This window comes from Herpailurus yagouaroundi, unplaced genomic scaffold, assembly GCF_014898765.1.
Source record: "Herpailurus yagouaroundi ecotype Mexico unplaced genomic scaffold, PumYag 141, whole genome shotgun sequence".
NCBI lineage: Eukaryota > Metazoa > Chordata > Mammalia > Carnivora > Felidae > Herpailurus > Herpailurus yagouaroundi.
The window spans coordinates 55,606,983-55,626,107 of NW_024412396.1; the positions used below are offsets into that span (position 1 = coordinate 55,606,983).

Genomic DNA, 19,125 nt, shown 5'->3' on the forward strand with positions numbered 1-19,125 from the left:
TCTTTGTACAGCAGTAAAAGTAATTCTTAAAAATAGAAATACGACTTGGGCTGCCTGGGTGGCTCTCAGTTAAGCGTCCGACTTTGGCTCAGGTTATGATCTTACCGCTCGGAAGGTTGAGCCCTGCATTGGGCTCTCTGCTGTCAGCATGGAGCCCACTTCAGATCCTCTGTACCCTTCTCTCTCTGCCCCTTCTTTGTGCTCTCTCTCTCTCAAAAATAAACATTAAAAAATAAAAAAAAATATATAAATAAGACCATATAATTCCCTTGATGAAAAATAGTGTAGGGCTTCTCATTATGTTTGGTACAAAGCAAATGATAAATTTCTTTCCCAGCTTTAGAAAACCCTATAAGATCTCTGTACTACCTATTTCTTTGAACTTCCTCAGTATCAATTTTCCCTTCACCCTCTAAACTCCCATTCTATAGTGCATCTTAAGTTCCTATAAGAAGTCAAGCCCATTCACCGCTATCAGGCCTTTCCATGATCTATTTCCACTGCTAAGAACTGACTTCCCCTATGGATGTATGGGCGGCTTCTAATGGCCATTTAGCTTAAATGTCACCCTTTAATGACATTAAAGAACCCACAATCTAAAGTACCTGTATAACCTTTCTACTCTTGGGATCATTTTTTTTCCCCAGGATTTCACAAAGAACTAATAGAGTTCCTTGCTAGAATCCACCATCTTGTCTCCCTATTCTTTCTTCCACTCAGCTGTGGAGGAAATAAGAAAAAAAAATCAGTTGTGAAAAATGCTCTGGAGAAAGTTAAACCAAAGTGAGTAAAGCATAATCAAATAATCACAGGAGCACACCTAAGGCATATGTCATTACACATAATGGTAAGTATTGTGAAGGCCATTATGAAGTATCATGAAGAGTGATATGGTGTATATATACACTCTTCTCAGTGGTCCTACCTGTGACCAATGGGACCACCTATACCTTTGTAGTGATATTGGCACAAGTGGGTTAGAGGCCTGTGAATGGTCAGGAACAGCCTAAACCAGTCTTTCACGTGGATTTGTAAGCCATACTTGCATTTTCATTAGCCTGGTGCCTGAACCTATTTTTGCCTGATAATGAGGTACCAGGGGCAGGTATCTCATTACTCATTCTCCTGAGCTGTGAATTTTAGCAAGCCTACATGGTTGGGATTTAGAGATTGGATGTCGTTAGCACACAATGGGCCTGATTTCCCCAATGTCCTGAGTTGAAACTGGTTTTATTATTCCTTGATTTTATTATTTTTTTGTAATTACTTTAGGAAATTGTGATAAGTCTACTCTGGATTCCTTTGAGAAGTAGTATAATCCCTGAAAAGAGAAGTAAGTTGGTATCAGAAAGAGGAAGAAAGACCAACACGCCTGGATTGAGCATTTATTACATGCCAAATTGTTAGGTACTTGTTACATGTTCCCAAACTACACTGCATATACCTTTTATACTCATTGTACTTCATTTATGTGGTGCTGTGATTAATGTTTAATTCAAAAAGTAGATAATCAGAAAGTGAAAGCATTGGTTTTGCTTTTTTCTTTTAACTACCTGGCATTGTGTCTGACACATAGAAAGTGTTGGAATGAAATTGTTGAATATAAAAAATGAACATGTTATTTCTTTTAATAATTTCCATAATTTCACTAAGAGGTAGTACCACTACCCAGAGATAAAAAGCTAACATTTTGTTACATAACATTTATATAAATCCTGTGAACAAGTAAAACTGTATCTGTGTAAATCTGTTGAATAGTTGCATAACATTGAATAAAATCTATTACATAAAAATACCAATATTAAATGGTCAGTTCCCTCCTAGTGAAATTTCAATTGCTGCCATGTTCCCACCATTCTAAGTACTTCTCTAGTAAATACACATGTATTTTGTGTGTGATTTAAAATAGTCACCTTATCTTTTAAAATCATTCCTGGGGCACCTGGGTGGCTCAGTCAGTTAAGCAGTCGACTTCAGCTCAGGTCATGATCTTGTGGTTCATGAGTTCAAGCTCCACGTAGGTCTCCGTGCTGAGATCCTGCTTCAGATTCTGTGTGTCTGTCTGTCCCTCCCCCACTCACACTATCTCCTTCTCTCTCTCTTTCTCTCTCTGTCTCAAAAAATGAATAAACATAAAAAAATTAAAATTATCCCTAATTTTTAATTTTTTATTGTTATTGTTTTTGTGTTTGCACTCTTTTATCTTCATTAGGCCAGAGAGTGGTTTATCTGTGTTTTGGGTTTTTTTTAAGGAAACAAGTCTGAGATAAATATTTTGGCTATACTGTTTGTAGTTTCCTAATGCATTTACTTGTATGCCAATATTTGATAAATTCCTTCTCTTTTTACTAAATTCTTTGGTATTCTTCTCAGAACTGCTCATGTGACATACTTAATTTACTTCTTCCTTAAAAATAAAAGCATTTACAGCTGTGCATTTGCCTCTAAATAGAGCTGGGGTAACATCTTAAATCTTGATAATTCATGCCCTAAATTTTGGCTTTTGACTTATACTTTGATGCTTTGGTACTTTTATACTTTGATGAGATTGTAATTGAAATAAAACATATGTACAGAAAAGTTCCCACATTATGACTGCACACATCTTATGTCAGAGTGAAGTATTGGCAGTGGAGAGGAATGGAAAGAGAAACAGGTTTTTCCTGCAGATGGAAATAAACACTGGGGTTTGTCTTTGCTTTTTCTGAGGACCCAAAACAGTGGCTCAGCTCAGTAGGGGGAAATGGAAAACCTTTCGAGTAGCTGTCATTATCTAATCAAAACCACCTACTCTTTTTTTTTTTTTTTTTAGTTAAGTGTGATTGAAAGTTAATTGATACAACAATTTCCTTGGGCGTCTACTACTTGCAATTATCAAAGTCAATAACCATAGATCCTTTCACAAGGAAGCTTCAACTACTGTGGAAATTTCATGTTAAATTTTTTTCTTAATATTTATTTATTTTTGAGAGAGAGAGAGAAAACGCGCACGCCCGCCCCCGCGAGCTTGAGTGTGGGAGGGGCAGAATCCGGAGCAGGCTCCAGGCTCTGAGCTGTCAGCACAGAGCCCAACACCGGGCTGGAACTCAAGAACAAGGAGATCATGAACCAAGCCAGAGTTGAATGCTTAACCAACTGAGCCATCCAGGCGCCCCAGAGATCTCATGTTGTATCTTCTTTTGTAGTTATCTGTGGTTGAAGAGTATAAAAAAGTTTTAGAGGGATTGATATATTATTTCAAGGGATGGAATTATTACTGTCAATTTGGAAATAAAAATATCTTCACAGAGGAAGTAGCTCTTGTGTGCAGGTTGATAATCACCAGTTGAGGATTTCATGATACATATAAAGTTTAAAATATTAAATGATGAAAAATCTGTAGCCTCATACAAAGGATCCAACAGAGAAGAAAAAAATAAGGATGCAGGGCACTGACATTCTGGTAAAAGAAGAAATTTAGATTAAAAACAACCCAAAGTTCTAGGCTTGAAAAAAGTTTCTTATCTTTCTTTAAAAATTGAGTGTAAAAAGGGCAGATAGAATGCCATTTTGAGAGAGAGATGGGAGAAGATACTAGATGCATATTTGTTGCAACAACATGGTAATGTGATTAATGAAAAGTTTCTACTAGGCATAAAGCTTCATTTAATGGCAAGGAATATAGAAATGCATAACTAATGCAGAAAGTGAAGAATATAAGACCCCTTTGTCATTTTAGTTTATCTTTTTTATACTTTTGTAGATTCTCTAAACTCTTCTGAAGTCTCAATCCATGTCTCTGCTGCCCACCCATTCATAATTATTACAGAAATTTTCTGAGTGCTGCAGTAATATTTTGGGGAGTCAAAAGGCTACTTGTCAGGAAGCATCTATAATTGTTAGGTTTATTTGGGGTTAATTTGTATTAACAAATGCTTATTAACACCCTGACATGCTAACAGGTAGAAAACACTGGCTTAGCTAATTTATATTATTTGATTATATGTTATATTTATGCACATTATTATCCTCATTTTATGGATAAAGAAATGGAGACACAAATTTTAGATATGTCCTCTTGGTACAATGTTGTGAATGTTTTTCTGAGCAGCAGAACCAAAAACCTAACTGAAGATGGATGGAAGTTGACTCAACAAACCTGGCCGTGGAATTGTTCCCACTAATGCTTGGCTGCCTGCAAGTATGAGTGCAGAATGTGGGTAGTGCAATCTATTTGGGGTTTGATATAATTTAAGGCAATATAAATAAATGATATGAACATTCAAGAGAGTATTGTAACAGTGAATGGAGTAACTGACCAAAACCTGGTATGAAGGCAAATGAATTTGGAAAAGAGCCACATGCGTCATAGAGATAAAGAGGTAACATGGTGAGGAAAGAACATATACCACACAGTGAGTGAGCAGATGAAGTGGAGAAATGAAAGGCATGGTCAAAGTAGGGAGATTCAGACTTTTGGATCTTGGAGGTGGAGAAATTTCAAATAATGACAAGACTTAAGGTGAAGTAAACCAAATGAAATGAACTTGAGGATGTTCAGGAAGTTGAGGGTATGTGAGGTTGGCATTTTAAGGATCATTGACATAGATGTGAAGTTACCATCAGTAATCGTGGAGCAAGTGGTGGACTGGAAGTTAAAATAACAGAGTAAGATGGCATGATTGTTAACATGGTTGAACCATGCACAACGTGACATTTATGGGCCACCCTGAAAATTCAATGAAAACTTCTGGCATAAAAGGGTTTAGAAATAGAGGGCAGCCCTCGATGTCAGAAGACTGTCAAAAATTATTAGAGATCTATCATGTGTCAGGCACTGTGCTACACAGTGGAAATTCAGAGTCTGGACTGGAAGCTCATGCATAGGTGGGTAAGTTTCAGGAGTTCAGAAAATGATGGTGAAATTGACACGAGGGTGGTTTAAAAGCAGGGTGACTACTAGCTACGTGTATGATTAGAAAATCTTGATAACGCCCTGGACCATGGCTCAGATTTTAGACTGTGGCGCTTTAGCTGGATTTCAGTTCCTACATCTGGGAAACTTATGTACGTGGCACAACCTGCAAAATCAAACTCAGTGAGCCCATATTAATGGATAGCATGGATTTTAAATGAGAAAAGGCATTGAGAGATGATAGAACATCAATGTGAACATCAATTTAACTGAACTTGAAGTAATTGGGACTTGGTACTCTTGTGTGATTGATAAGTAATCTGCAAACAGCTTGATGGATTGGTTTGACCACACAGACTTGATCAGACTCATTCTATCTATCTCATTCTTTCTGCAGATTATCAATATAACAAACTTCTCAGAGTTGCATTTATTCTAGAATCAAATGCTGGAAAAGAAAAATTTATTTATAAGAAAGCCTGGGAGGAAAAAAAAAAACACACTACAATTCTTGATGGCAACAATAGGGAACTCATTTAGAAAATCAAGTGCACTAATCAATTTATAGCTTCCCTGGTATAAAAGAACCAAGTTATATTATTCATAGGCTAAGCATTTCTCTCTAATTTTTAAAAATTGTGAACAGATGACAAATTACTGCATAGTAACACATTATGAGGACTGAGCATGCATGTTTATATTTCATTGTTCTAATCTAATCTAACACAACACACACCAAAGTCCCTCATACACACATTTAATGGCATGCATCCTCATGATTTTGCTGCATAGTAATTAGGCATTAGTGATAAGCAGTTCCCATAAATTACTGTAATTAGTATTACTCTTATATCACCACAGCCATTTTTTTTAGGTTTTCCCTTCTAATTTTGTTAATTCTTTAGTATCTATCATCAACACAAATGTCAGCAGTTTCCCTAATGCCATGTGTGACTTAATTACTATTCTTTGCCCAGAGTAAGGTCTCAATTAATGCTTGTTGGATTGAATGGAATAAAATCATCATGTAGTAGCTAACATTCACTATGTATAAGGGAGAAACCTTGGGTTTGCTCTTGGGTGAGGGTCTCTGTGTGCATTTCTCAGGGTCATAGTCTCTTTACTCCTTCTTTGAAAGAGCCTTGAGTTTCAGAAGTTGAAAACATGTAGGTCAGGAAATGCTTGTTTAGAGGACAAGGTGGTGGTCATTGGTCACTCATCTGCTGTGTAGCTCAGAGTTCAGGAAATTGGGTAAAGACAGACCTATACATGAAGAGTAAGGGGCAATGGCAATGTATCTTCAGTACCAAACATCTTGTTATGTTGGGGTGAGAACTGAGCTAAGAGATTAATTTAGTTCACTAAACTATTGGGACAAGATTAACAGAGGGATGGGAAGAAAGTTGATGATTTAGAAATCCTCAACAGCATCTGAAACAGTCAGCACAGATACCTAGTACAAGGTAAGGGCAATTTCTCTCCCGGGTAACCTTGGCCTTGAATGACTACAGAGTTAAGGGAAGAACTCCCTTGATTTCAAAATATGTCGTCTTCTTCTTCTACGAGTAGGAGGCAGAACATTTTTTCTACAGTGTGAGAAAAAGAACCTAAGAATTCAAATATCTCACAGAAAACATGTAGAAGTAAATTTCAACCCAATTTGGAAAATGAGACCAAATCTTTTCTTGGATTGTTTAGGATAGGGGACCAGAAAGCAGATGTGTATCAATGGCAGAGGTGCTGGCTGGACAAATACCAATGGCGTCACACAATCTGGCATCTTGATGTGCTCGCATCTTCATGGTAGCCATGTATAGTGATGGTACTTAACTGTGCTTCTTGGTAGAACAGAAAAAAAATCACAAGACATAGAATCACTGGGAAGCTCTACTAATTTCTTATTGATGCTGCAGCAAATTACTGACTTAAAGCAACATAAATTTATTATCCTACAGTTCAGTATGTTGGAAATGCAATGCATGCCTCATGGAGAAAAAAATCAAGGGACAGTAAAACCCTGGATTGCAAGTAACTTGTTCTGCAAGTGTCCTCAAGATGAGCAAACATTTCTAATAAATTTTAACCTGATAAATGAGCCACGTCTTGCAATATGAGTAGTACGTGATGCCAGATGTCACCTGATCACAAATGAGCTGATGGTTCCTCTCTCTCTCTCTCTCTCTCTCTCTCTCTCTGGCTTGCCAGATTGTGAGTGATCATCAATGCAATGTCACATTTGCATGAAATCCTCCAAAGGAGGCAAAAGTAAGTGTCTTTGGATAGGTTCTTGGTTAAAGTTGCATGAAAAAAAAAAAAAGATTCCACTGTGCCAATAAATAGTAGTGATTCTGTTAGTGATAATGAAAATGGTCCTAAAAAAAAAAAGAAAAAAAAAAAGAAAATGGTCCTACACAATAACCCTCCTCTCTCTTGTCTCCCTCACACCAGCCACAAGGTTTACAAAGATAAGTGCAGGTTAATTTGTTTTTCTTTATATTTTGTATTTTCTTTGTTATTCTATATTATTATTATAGTATTGTCATCATTTTTATATGAATATTTTTGAATTGTGGAATGAATCATCTGAGTTTCCATTACTCTTATGGGAAATTCACATTGATATACAAGTGCTTTGTCTTACAAGCATGTTTCTAGAACAAGTTCTGCTCACAAACCAAGGTTTTACTGTATTAAAAAGGCTGAATTCTTTCCATGTGGACTCTTGGGATGAATCTGCTTCCTCACCTTTTCCAGTTTCTAGAGATCACCACATTCCTTAACTGGTGGCCTTCCTCCTCCATCTTCAAAGCCAGCACCACAGCATCTTCAACCACTCTGCTTCCTGCGTTCACTTATGTGAACTCTCGTGATTAAATTTAGACCAGTCAGATATTGTGGGCTAATCTCCTCATCTCAGTAACAGTAACTTAACCCATGGAGTTCCTTGTCTGGGAGTAGGATGTGGACCTTTTTTGAGGGGTGCACTGACCACAGGAACTGATTGTCCATCTTGCTCACAAGCACTGAACTTCCTCACAAGGCCCCATGATTTGAAACTTGTGTCAGGACACCCACTCCTCCTCTCTGGAGCAAGCTGCTGCCTCCGCATCCCCCTGTGGCCCTTTACACGTTATGGTTCATATTCTAGTGGGGAACATTTGCCTGCCTTCTGGCCAGTGCAGGAACAGACTCTTGGTTATGAAGTTCTGAGGAGTGTGTTTGCCATGTTCACATATCATAGAGTAAACATCATATCTGACTTTTGCTGTGACTTTCATAGGCAATTCAGGCTTAGGAAGCATTTCTTTAGAGATTTCTGTGTATTAGGGACTGTTTAAAATGTTTTACAGGTATTAACTCTTCACAACACTCCATAAGGAGAGTGATATCATTAAGACTAGTTTGTAGGTAAGAAAACAGGGCTAGGGGAGCCCGGGTGGCTCAGTCAGTTAAGTGTCCAACTCCGACTCAGGTCATGATCTCGTGGTCAAATCTGTGGGTTCGAGCCCGGTGTCATGCTCTGTGCTGACAGCTTAGAGCCTGGAGCCTGCTTAGAATTCTGTGTCTCCTTCTCTCTCTCCCTCTCTCTCTCTCTCTCTCCCCCCTCTACCCCTCCCCCACTCACACTCTGTCTCTCAAAAATAAATAAACATTTAAAAAATTAAAAAATAAATAAAAAATAAAGAAAGAAAACAGTGCCAGGCAAGGTTGAGAAAATTGACAAAATTCACACCTAGTAAATGGCAGACATGGGAATCAAACCTAGTGTGACTGGTTCTGGAGCTCATGTTGCAAATCACCACAGTGCATATTGCCTCTCACATTGCATGGAGCAAAAGCTTAAATTGAAAACGCAAACACTGTTATACTAAACTAAAAATGATGCAGAAAAGATGGAGAGTGGGAAGGAGAGTTAGGGGGAGATTTGAGGAAAGAGTGAGCAATGCACACATTCACACACAGTGGAGAAAGACTGATTGCATAATCCGGGTCACTGAGTATGAGAGGCACTGTGTATGGTGCACAAAGGCACCCACTGTGGGGTTCCTGGGTGCAGACAATATGGCTCATTTGCACCCTGCTACATCTACCCAGAGGGGATGTCTTTTTCTACTTGCACGAAGATGCTGTATAGTTAACAGCAATCCTGTTTACAAGCTAATGAGTGTATGTGAGAAAAAAATTTTTTTTAACTAGGACAAATGGATTTATCTAATAGACATTATATTAAAACATTCCAAAAATATGTTTTCTAGTATCCTGACTGTTTGCTACCCATCAGAATTCCTACAGAGGTATTTAATGGGTAAGAGCTTTGAGCCAATTGTTGTAAGGTCTGGTGCCCATATAGGCCCAGTCTTTTCACTCATAGGCTGCTGGACTCCTGACTTGTATGAATCGTTTTCTCTTTTGTAGTTAAGGGCTTACAGATCAAGTTTCAAGTTGTTTGCCTAGGTTTAAAATTTTGTGATTTTGTTTCATTTTGTTGAAACACAAATAGCACTCCAATGGAGAGATGCTGTCTTCTTTCAAAGCCACTTTGAAATACTAAGTGTGATTTTTGCCCCTGTTTAGGCTGTTAGATTTATCAAGTTATTAACTAAAAGATGTCCCATGGAAATCACATTCATCATTGATTTATAATGACTTGATAGCAGAAATTCAATAATCAATGAATTTTAATCCTGAAATATTAATTCTTAGTCACTCATGCAGTAGTTAAAATATTTAACAACCTCATATTGCTTGTGCATTAAAACTGCTCTTTAACACAATGGCTGTTTCTGAAAATGCTTGGATGTTGGAAATAATTGCATTTCTATTGAAGCTATTAGAATGAATCACAATTGGATTTCACATAAAAGTTTTCAATGCATAGATATTTCACATAATATGTTTGTAGGTAAGGGTTCTTCAAATAAAGCTGTTTTGTCCTCAAGAAATTTTCTCTGTGAATCAATTTTACCTCTAGTTAGATCACATATTCTTTCTTTTTTATTTTTGTTTCTTTCTTCCTTTTTTGCTACTTAAAGTATTTTTCTAGGAGTGGGGTGCCTGGGTGGCTCAATCGGTTAAGTGTCCAACTCTTGATTTTGGGGCAGGTCATGACCTCACCATCTTGAGATTGAGCCCTACGTCAGGCTTTGCCCTGGGTGTGGAGCTTGCTTGGGATTCTCTCTCTGTCTCTCTGTCTCTCTCTCTCTCTCTCTCTGTCTCTCTCTCTCTCTCTCTCTCTCTATCTCTCTCTCCCTCTCCCTCTATCCCTCCCCTGTGCATTCTCTTCTCTCTCTCTCTCTCAAAAAAAAAAAAAATGTATCTCTATCTCTATCTATCTATCTATCTATATCTATATCTATATATCTTTAGGCGTGTTATAACACTGCTCTAGACTGAATGTTTGGGCACCCTCTCTTCCAAAATCCATGTGTCAAAGTCCTAATCTCTAATGTGAAGGTATTTGGAGGTGGGACCTCTGGGAAGTGATTAGGTCATGAAGGGGGGGTCATCAGGAATAGAATTAGTGCTCTTATAAGAGGGACACAAGAGAGATATTCTCTTACCTCTCTCTCATGTGAAAACGCAGCAAGCAGATGTCCACTGTAAACCGAGAAGACGGCCTTCACCAGACACAAGATTAGCCATCGCCTTGATCTTGGACTTCTCAGCCTCTACAACGGTGAGACATAAATTTCTGTCATTTTAGCGATCCAGTGTGTGATAATTTGTCATGGCAATCTGAACTAAGATAAATACTAAGAACCATTGCTGTGGTTGCTTTGTGAAAGCAGGGTGGGCCCCCATCCAAAATTTGGTTTGGGTGGCAAGATGACAATGCCATGTATACACCAAGATGGTATGAAAAAGTTTATTTCTGGGGCGCCTGGGTGGCACAGTCGGTTAAGCGTCCGACTTCAGCCAGGTCACGATCTCGCGGTCCATGAGTTCGAGCCCCGCGTCGGGCTCTGGGCTGATGGCTCAGAGCCTGGAGCCTGTTTCCGATTCTGTGTCTCCCTCTCTCTCTGCCCCTCCCCCGTTCATGCTCTGTCTCTCTCTGTCCCAAAAATAAATAAACGTTGGAAAAAAAAAAAGTTTATTTCTGACATAATGGGACTTTCTGGAGAGTTCAGGGTGGGACCCCAGACTGGTTCAAAATGGCTTGAGAGAACAAAGAAAGGAGACCAGCTTGGCTTTTCATGGCAAAATTAGAAGTGGAGGGCCAGGGTAAGGAGTCCTGCTAGAGATCTGAACTTCCCGCCAGAACCAGAGGAAGGTAGCATCTGAGACTTTAGCGTGAGCTTCACCAGACGGGCCAGAAGGAGAAGGGAATGGGGGAGCTTTACAAGCTTTCAAGCAATTGAAGATCCAAAAATGGAGTCAGGCTTTTTATTGCAATCCTTTTGAGAACCTATCTGTACAATAGACTTTCCTCTCGACTTATAGAAGGAAAGAACAGATTGTCTCTTAAAAATAAACGTTTAAAAAAACATTTTCTTTGAAAAATAAAAAATTATATACAGCACAGTATGGAGGAAAAAGCAAGAGTTAGAACCAAATTTGGAATAAAATTTGAAGTCTGTTGACCGCTTGCTGTATCCACCAGGGTTCGGGGCAGGAAACAGAATCCACTGTGGGTATCTAAAGCATGAGGGACTTTAATGTACGGGCATAGGGGCTCACAAAATTGTTAGAGAGGCTAGAGAAACGGGTTGTAGGCTGTACCCTGGAGCGACTCCAAGAGCTATAAGGAGCTGCTCCCGTAGGAGAGCTCTGCTTTTGATGCTGTCTTGCAGCGCTGTGCTGGAAGCCAGCAGCCTCTTTGAGCACCGCCACTGCAGCTCTTCCCAGCATCCCAGAGGCTCAAAATCTCACACTGTCGTGGTTTTACTTGCCAGCAACCAAAGCCGAGAGCCACAAGAAGTTTGCCTCTGTCTCACTGCCCCTGCTCAAATCATGCACAAGTGTATGTAATCAGTGGAAGCTGATTCACATCTAGAACCCTAGCTTGAAGGGGGTCTGAGAAATGTTCATTTGAGCTTTACAAGGTCAAATGGAGGTTGACTAAAACAAACTATAGTCACTTCCCTGTCTCTGTGATCTGGGACAAACATTTGAATTTGAATTTTCTCATCTCAAAATGGATCTCATACGTATATTGAAAGGCTATCCACGGACTAGAGGTAATGTCATTAAAATATCTAGTATATGGTAGTTGGCCAAATAACTGTATCTATCATTATGGCTGTGTCTAACTGTTTCAGAATTTTATTTTTTATTTTTTAAATGTTTATTTATTTTTGAGAGAGTGCAAGTGGGGAAGGGGCAGAGAGGGGAACAGAGGATCCAGGCTTTGCGCTGGCAGCAGTGAGCCTGATGTGGGGCTTGAACTCACTAACTGTGAGATCGTGATCTGAGCCGAAGTCGGATGCTCAACCCACAGAGACACCCAGGTGCCCCTATTTCAGAATCTTAGGAATTATTGCACTGAAAGTCCTAACGAGCCGTTGCTTTTTATAAAGCATGTAAACAAAGAATTTTCTCTTCAGATAGTCTGTGGGGATTAGATAGTCCAAGTACTAATTTTAGAGATAAATTATAATAAGTAACATTGCAATTTATAAACTTTGGAACTCAAACTCATACCTCCCTCCACGTGAGTATCTATGCATTCATTAATTCTACTCTTCCAGATTGCTTTTATCACCTCTTGTGCTGGACACTGTGCTTATTGCTAGGTGTGTAGGAGAGAAATAAACCAGATTCTGCCCTTTGGAGCTTTATAGTCCAGTGGAACAGAGATATGTTAAATAAATAATCAACACTGCAATGCAATTGCTGTGAAAGAAAACTGCAGGTTGCTAAGAAAGACAATAGTAAGAAAAAATTGGGTTGCCAGATTTAGTAAATAAAAATACAGGATTCCCAGATACACTTGGATTCAGATAAGCACCAAATAATCTTTTAGTGTAACTACGAAGCATTAAAAAAGTATCGGATGTTCATCTAAAATTCAAATTTAACTAGGTGTCTTGTATTTTATCTGGAAGCTCTGGGGCAAGGACTAATTTGGACAATGTCACATTTTCCCTCTTATAAATGAGGAGAAAGGACCTCAGAAAAACAAAGTGACTTGTTTCAGATTACCAGTTAATTGGATACCAAGACAGAATTTGAGTTCAGACCCGTTTGACTGCAAAGCCTTTTGTTTGTAACTGGTCCTCATCCACAGAGGGCAAGGTGGAAGAGGTCGGCCACTCCAGATTCCTGTGTAAATGGCTGGTTTAATAAGCAAGGGAAGTAACAAATGCTTGAATTTTTATGAGGCTTGTGAGAGCAGCTGCAGGATGATAGGTTTCCTCACCCACCTGCCAGAATCTTAAAAGTTTATATGAAGGCCTTACCTGGGTTGTCACAGAGCTGGTCCAGATGGTCTCCACAATACATTGCCCTCTCAAGGCTGCACCTAAACACTTCCTGCTGTAGAAACGGTGGACAGAGTGTTCTTTCCAGGGGCAGCGGTGGGGGGAGGAGCCTCCCATGGCCCTTCTCCGAACCACAGGTCATATCCTCTCAATGACCTCTTCCAACAAAAACATAAACCACAGTTTGAGGGAGGACTAGTCTAAAATACATTGGTACTGTTTAGGCAGGTGAGTCACCAAAAGTGATTTTGGTTTGTGTTTTACATATGATATTTCAGTCTTTGTCACTTTCAGCCTTCAGTCATTTTCCTGTGACTCACTTGCAAGGGAATTAACATTGAAGCTTTAAAACAAGTTGCCAATTTTGCCTGTGAAATTTTTAATTTCCTATACTCTTCTGAGGTGTCAGTCATCTGCCTTCCCATAGGAAAGCTTTGTCTTTCACCTCAAGATCTATTGGATTTCTTGTGGTGTTGAGATAAACAATATCATTAATTCATGACTAGAAAGAACTTCAAAACACATCTCACTTTTTGTTAAACTTATAACATCTCAAACTGTTGTGCAGAGAATTGTAAAATGATACATATTATTTTAAAACAGTGAATATTATTATTATTATTATTATTATCATTATTATTTATTTTGTTTGGGGAGAAAAAAAAAAAAGAGAAAGTTCCAGAGCATAGAAGAATGGAAAAAAACATGCATGCCATAGAGAATATAGAACATGACTTTTTCCTTCCCATGATCATTGGCTATTATTCTTCTTAAAGGTTAATCAAGAAAAGTAACCTGCTGAAAGAAGTAGCGCATAGAGTTCTATTTCTAATGAAAGTATGCTTAAAAACATAAGTTCTCGGGACATCTGAGAGGCTCAGTCAGTTGAGTGTCTGACTCTTGGTTTTGGCTCAGGTCATGATCCCAGAATGGTGGGATTGATTGCCACGATGGGCTCCACCCTGAGTGTGGAGCCTGCTTAATATTCTCTCTCTCCCTCTCTCCCTCTCTCTTCCTCTCTCTCTCCCTCTCCCTCTGCCTCTCTCCTTTGCCCATGCTCTCTCTCTCTCTCTCTAAAATAATAAATTAATAGAGGTGCCTCGGTGGCTCAGTTAATTAAGTGTCTGACTCTTGTTTTCAGCTCAGGTCAGAATCTCCCAATTTGTGAGATTAAGCCCCTCATTGGGCTCTGCATTAGTAGTGAGGAGCCTGCTTGGGATTCTATTTCTCCCCTTCTCTGCCCCTCCTCTGCTTGCTTTCTCTCTCTTTCAAAATAAATACACTTAAAAATTAAAACTTAAATGAAATAAAATAACCCATAAATTCCCTGTGGCATTAACCTGAGTAAATTCATGACCACATTTCAGACACAGAGTAAAGTCAAGATGGGTGAGTTTCTCCAGGGATGATAAAGAGGTTTCCCCTTAGGTACTAGCTCTGACAAATTGGTGACTCTGGAGTCTCCTATCCAAGAGGGCTCTAAAACCAGAATGAGCTAAACAGCATGCATCAGTAATTGGCTAACAATGTCTGTTCTGGCTAAACGATGGATTATTTCTTGTTAAAAACATAAATGCCAATATAAGATTGGTTACTATAAGAGATTGGATGGATCTGTGCCAACTTAAGGGCATACACACACACACACACACACACACACACACACACACACACATATTATTCTAAACGTTTTTTTTTTTTTTTAAGTATCTGAGAATTGGGGAGAATTTTTCTTTCTTGTTAACATAGAAGGTAGAAAAAGAAGTTTAAAAGGGGTGCCTGGGTGGTTCAATCAGTTGAATCTCTGATTCTTGATTTCGACTTAGATCATGATCCCAGGGTCATGGAATGAAACCTTGAGACAGGCTCTGAGCTGCACACACTCTCTCTTTCTTTCTCTCTCTCACACACACAAGAAAAATGGATTTAACCAGGAATTCCCATTTAGCAATCAGAATGGAGCTGGAATACAGATATAGAACTGCTTCTTACTCTGTGATACTTTGTGGGAAAATTCAATAATGGTATTTAATATTTATTGTGTATATAGTGCTTTGAAAATGGTATCTCTTATATTTCAAATATAGCAATACAGTCCCCTGGAGGCAGTTGGTTGTTTCAAAATAATGAAACTATGACTTAAGGTAACTAATAAATGCCTCAGATCTCCACCCCACCCCACTTAACTGGATAAGATCTCTTGATCTTTTTGTTGGTAGCTGTCTATATTATTTTTCCAAAATCATGGATGAAGTATATGCTAAAATTTTCTCATCTAAAATAGGAATCTCTGTATATAAATTCAATACAAAAATAAAATAAATGAGTGTGATTGGCTGAATAACGCCCTTCTCCTTCCCCTGAGACATACCAATGACCTAATCCACAAAGCCTGTGAATAGTACTTCAAATGACAAATAATGGCTTTGCAGATGGGATTAAGGATTTTGAGATGAGATAGATGGGATTAGTCTGAATTATTCCATGTGGTCCCTAAATGCAATCAAATGTATTCTTATGAGAGAGAAACAGAGGGAGAGTTGAGACAGACAGAATTGGAGAAGGTAATGTGAGCAGAGAGGCAGAGATTGGAGGCATTCAGCCACAAGCCAAGGAATGCCAGTGGCCATCAGAAGTTAAAAGATACAAGGACCAATTTCTCCCCTAGCGTATTTGGAGGGAGCATAGTCTTGCTGACACCTTGATTTTATCCCAATTTCAGATTTCTGGCCTGTGAGAGAATGATTGCCTATTGTTTTTAAGCACCAAGTTTGTGGTAATTTATTGGAGTCACATCAAGAAACTAATATACAGGCACAAAAGGGAGCAAAGTGTTCAAGGCACTAAATTTGTGGTAATGTGTTATAACAGCCATAGGAAGCCAATACAATGAGTTTTAAAAAAGACCAAAAATGTTGACTATTTCTTCCCTCAGGAAAGTGTCCCCAGACTAGGTGACCTTTCCCTAAAAATTCTTCTCAGCACTTCAAAGTTGCTTTTGGTAACATTCACTTGTAGTTGCTTTCAGTTCTCTTGTTTACGTCTGTATTCCAAGGTGCCCAACAAAGTGACAGCCATGTAGTAGAAGCTCAATAAATATATGTTAAATGATAAAGTGGAATTCAAGGCATAGGATCTGCAGGGTGGTGAAATTTCGTGGACTGTGACTCATGCAACACCTGGCAGGGTGAAGTCTTTTGGGGCAGGGTTGAGGCTGGGAATAGGACACAACAGCTAACACTGAGTATCCCACACATACTAATGAGGATGGGGGGAACAAAAAGTGGGTTGTTGAGTTGTTTTGGGAAACAAATTGCCTGTAGCTAATAAAATTACAAAGATATATACTTTTTGACTAAGCAGAGCCTTTCTTGGAAATTTCCAGTATATAGGAGTATATGGACAGGGGTACTTATTGCCAAGTTTTTCATGGTATAGGGAAAAGGTTTCATGGGAAAGGTAAATACATAACATTAGAATAATTACTGAAACAATCATTAATTTTTATATAACATGATATATCATGATATAACATGATATATCATGGAATGTTATGCAGCCATTAAAAAATTAAATACAGGGGGAGTTAAGATGGTGGAGAAGTAGGGGGAGCAGGAGTTCCCTTGTCCCTTCAACACAGCTGTATCGAAGTCAGATCATTTGGAACACCAAGGAAATCAATCTGTGGACTGGCAGAAGGATCATCACAGGTGGAAGGAGACAGTTTGGTGGGATCGAGGGTTACTTCAATGAACAAATCAAAGCACAGCTGGTGGAAGGTCCAAACACTCCATCACTACACACAAGGAGGAGTTTTGCAGAGGATTGACCAGTGGGATAGAGCAGTCAAAACGCAACAACAGAGTGCATACAACACACTCCAAAAACGCTTCTTCAAGTGCCAGGCCCTAGACAGTGTATGACCCTTTTTTAATATAGTAGCATTCACAGGTGCAAGACACATAACAAGCTATTAAAGCATGTAAAAGACAGAAACCTAGCCAAAATGATAAAATGGAAGAATTCTCCTCAAAAGAAAACCCAGGAAGAAATGACAGAGAATTGCTCAAGACAGATATAAACAATATGTCTGAAGAAAAATTTAGAATAACAGTCATAAGACTAAGAGCTGGGCTTGAAAAAAGCATAGATGACAGTAGAGAATCTATCTATAATCTCAGCAGAGATCAGAGACCTAAGACATAGTCATGATGAATTATGAAATGCTATAAACGAGATGCAAAATAAGCTAGATACAGTGACAGCAAGGATGGAGGAAGCAGATGAGAGACTAGGTGAAATAGATGATAAAATTATGCAAAATAATGAAGCTGATAAAAAGAGGGAAAGGAAATTACTAGACCACAAGGAGAGAATTAGAGAGTTAAGTAATTCCGTGAAATGAAATAATATCCATATCATAGGAGTTCCAGAAGAAGAAGAGTAAGAGAAAGGGGCAGAAGGTTATAGCTGAGAACTTCCCTATTCCGGGAAGGAAACAGGCATCCAAGTCCAAGAGGCACAGAGAACTCGCTTCAAAATCAACAAAAACAGGTCAACACCATGACATATCATAGTGAAACTGGCAAAATACAAAGACAAAGAGAGAATTCTGAAAGCAGAGAGGGACAAACAGGCCTTAGCTAACAAGGATAGACACATAGGGGTAGTAGCAGACCTGTCCACCAAAACTTGGCAGGCCAGAAGGGAGTGGCAGGAAATAGTCAATGTGCTGAGTAGGAAAAATAGGCAGCCAAGAAGCTTTTATCTAGCAAGGCTGTCATTCAGGATAGAAGGAGAGATAAAGGCTTTCCCAGACAAACAAAAACTAAAGGAGTTCATGACCACTAAATCAGCCCTGCAGGACATCCTAAGGGGGACTCTGAGTGGAATGCTGCAAAGAATACAAAGGGCCAGAGACATCGCCACGAACACAAAACCTACAGATAACACAATGGCACTAAATCCACATCTTTCAATAATAACTCTCAATGTAAATGGACTAAATTACCCAATCAAAAGACATAGGGTATCAGAATGGATAAAAAAATAAGATCTATCTATATTCTGCCTACAAAAGACTCATTTTATACCTAAGCACACCTGAAGATTGAAAGTGAGGGGATGAAGAACCATCTATCATGCTACTGGACATAAAAAGAAAGCTGGAGTAGCCATACTTACATCACACAAACTAGATTTTAAAACAAATACTGTAATAAGAGATGAAGAAGAGAATTATATCATGGTTAAAGGGTCTAGCCATCAAAAACAGCTAACAATTATAAATGTTTATGCCCCCAATGTGAAGTGCCCAAATATATAAATCAATTAAATACAAACATAAATAAATGTATAGATGATAGTACCCTGACACTCCACTTACATCAATGGATAGATCATCTAGGCAGAAAATCAATTAATGAAACAGTGGCTCTGGATGACACATTGGACAAGATGGACTTAAGAGATATATTCAGAACTTTTTATCCAAAAGCAGCAGAATACACATTCTTCTCGAGTGCACGTGGAACATTCTCCAAAACAGATCACATAATGGGTCACAAAATAGCCCTCAACAAGTATAAAAAGATTGAGATCATATCAGGCATATTTTCAGATCACTCTGGTATGAAACTTGAAATCAACCACAAGAAAAATTTTGGAAAGCCCCCAAATACATGGTGGTTGAAGAACATCCTGCTGAAGAATGAATGGGTCAAACAGGAAGTTATTAAAAAATATATGGAAGTAAATGAAAATGAAACCCTTTGTCCAAAGGGTTTGAGTCCAAACCCTTTGTCCAAAGGG

General features: G+C 38.7%; 1 long non-coding RNA gene across 1 annotated transcript in view; it reads left to right on the forward strand.

Annotated features, from left to right (window-relative positions):
- Window positions 1–1,199: 1,199 nt before the first annotated feature.
- LOC121031316 (uncharacterized) overlaps window positions 1,200–19,125 on the forward strand; it is an 18,703-nt gene continuing 777 nt past the window's right edge. Inside the window, exons 1-2 of the long non-coding RNA XR_005790668.1 lie at window positions 1,200–1,210; window positions 14,695–14,703. This is a non-coding gene — a long non-coding RNA (uncharacterized LOC121031316). The remainder of the gene's footprint in view (window positions 1,211–14,694; window positions 14,704–19,125) is intronic.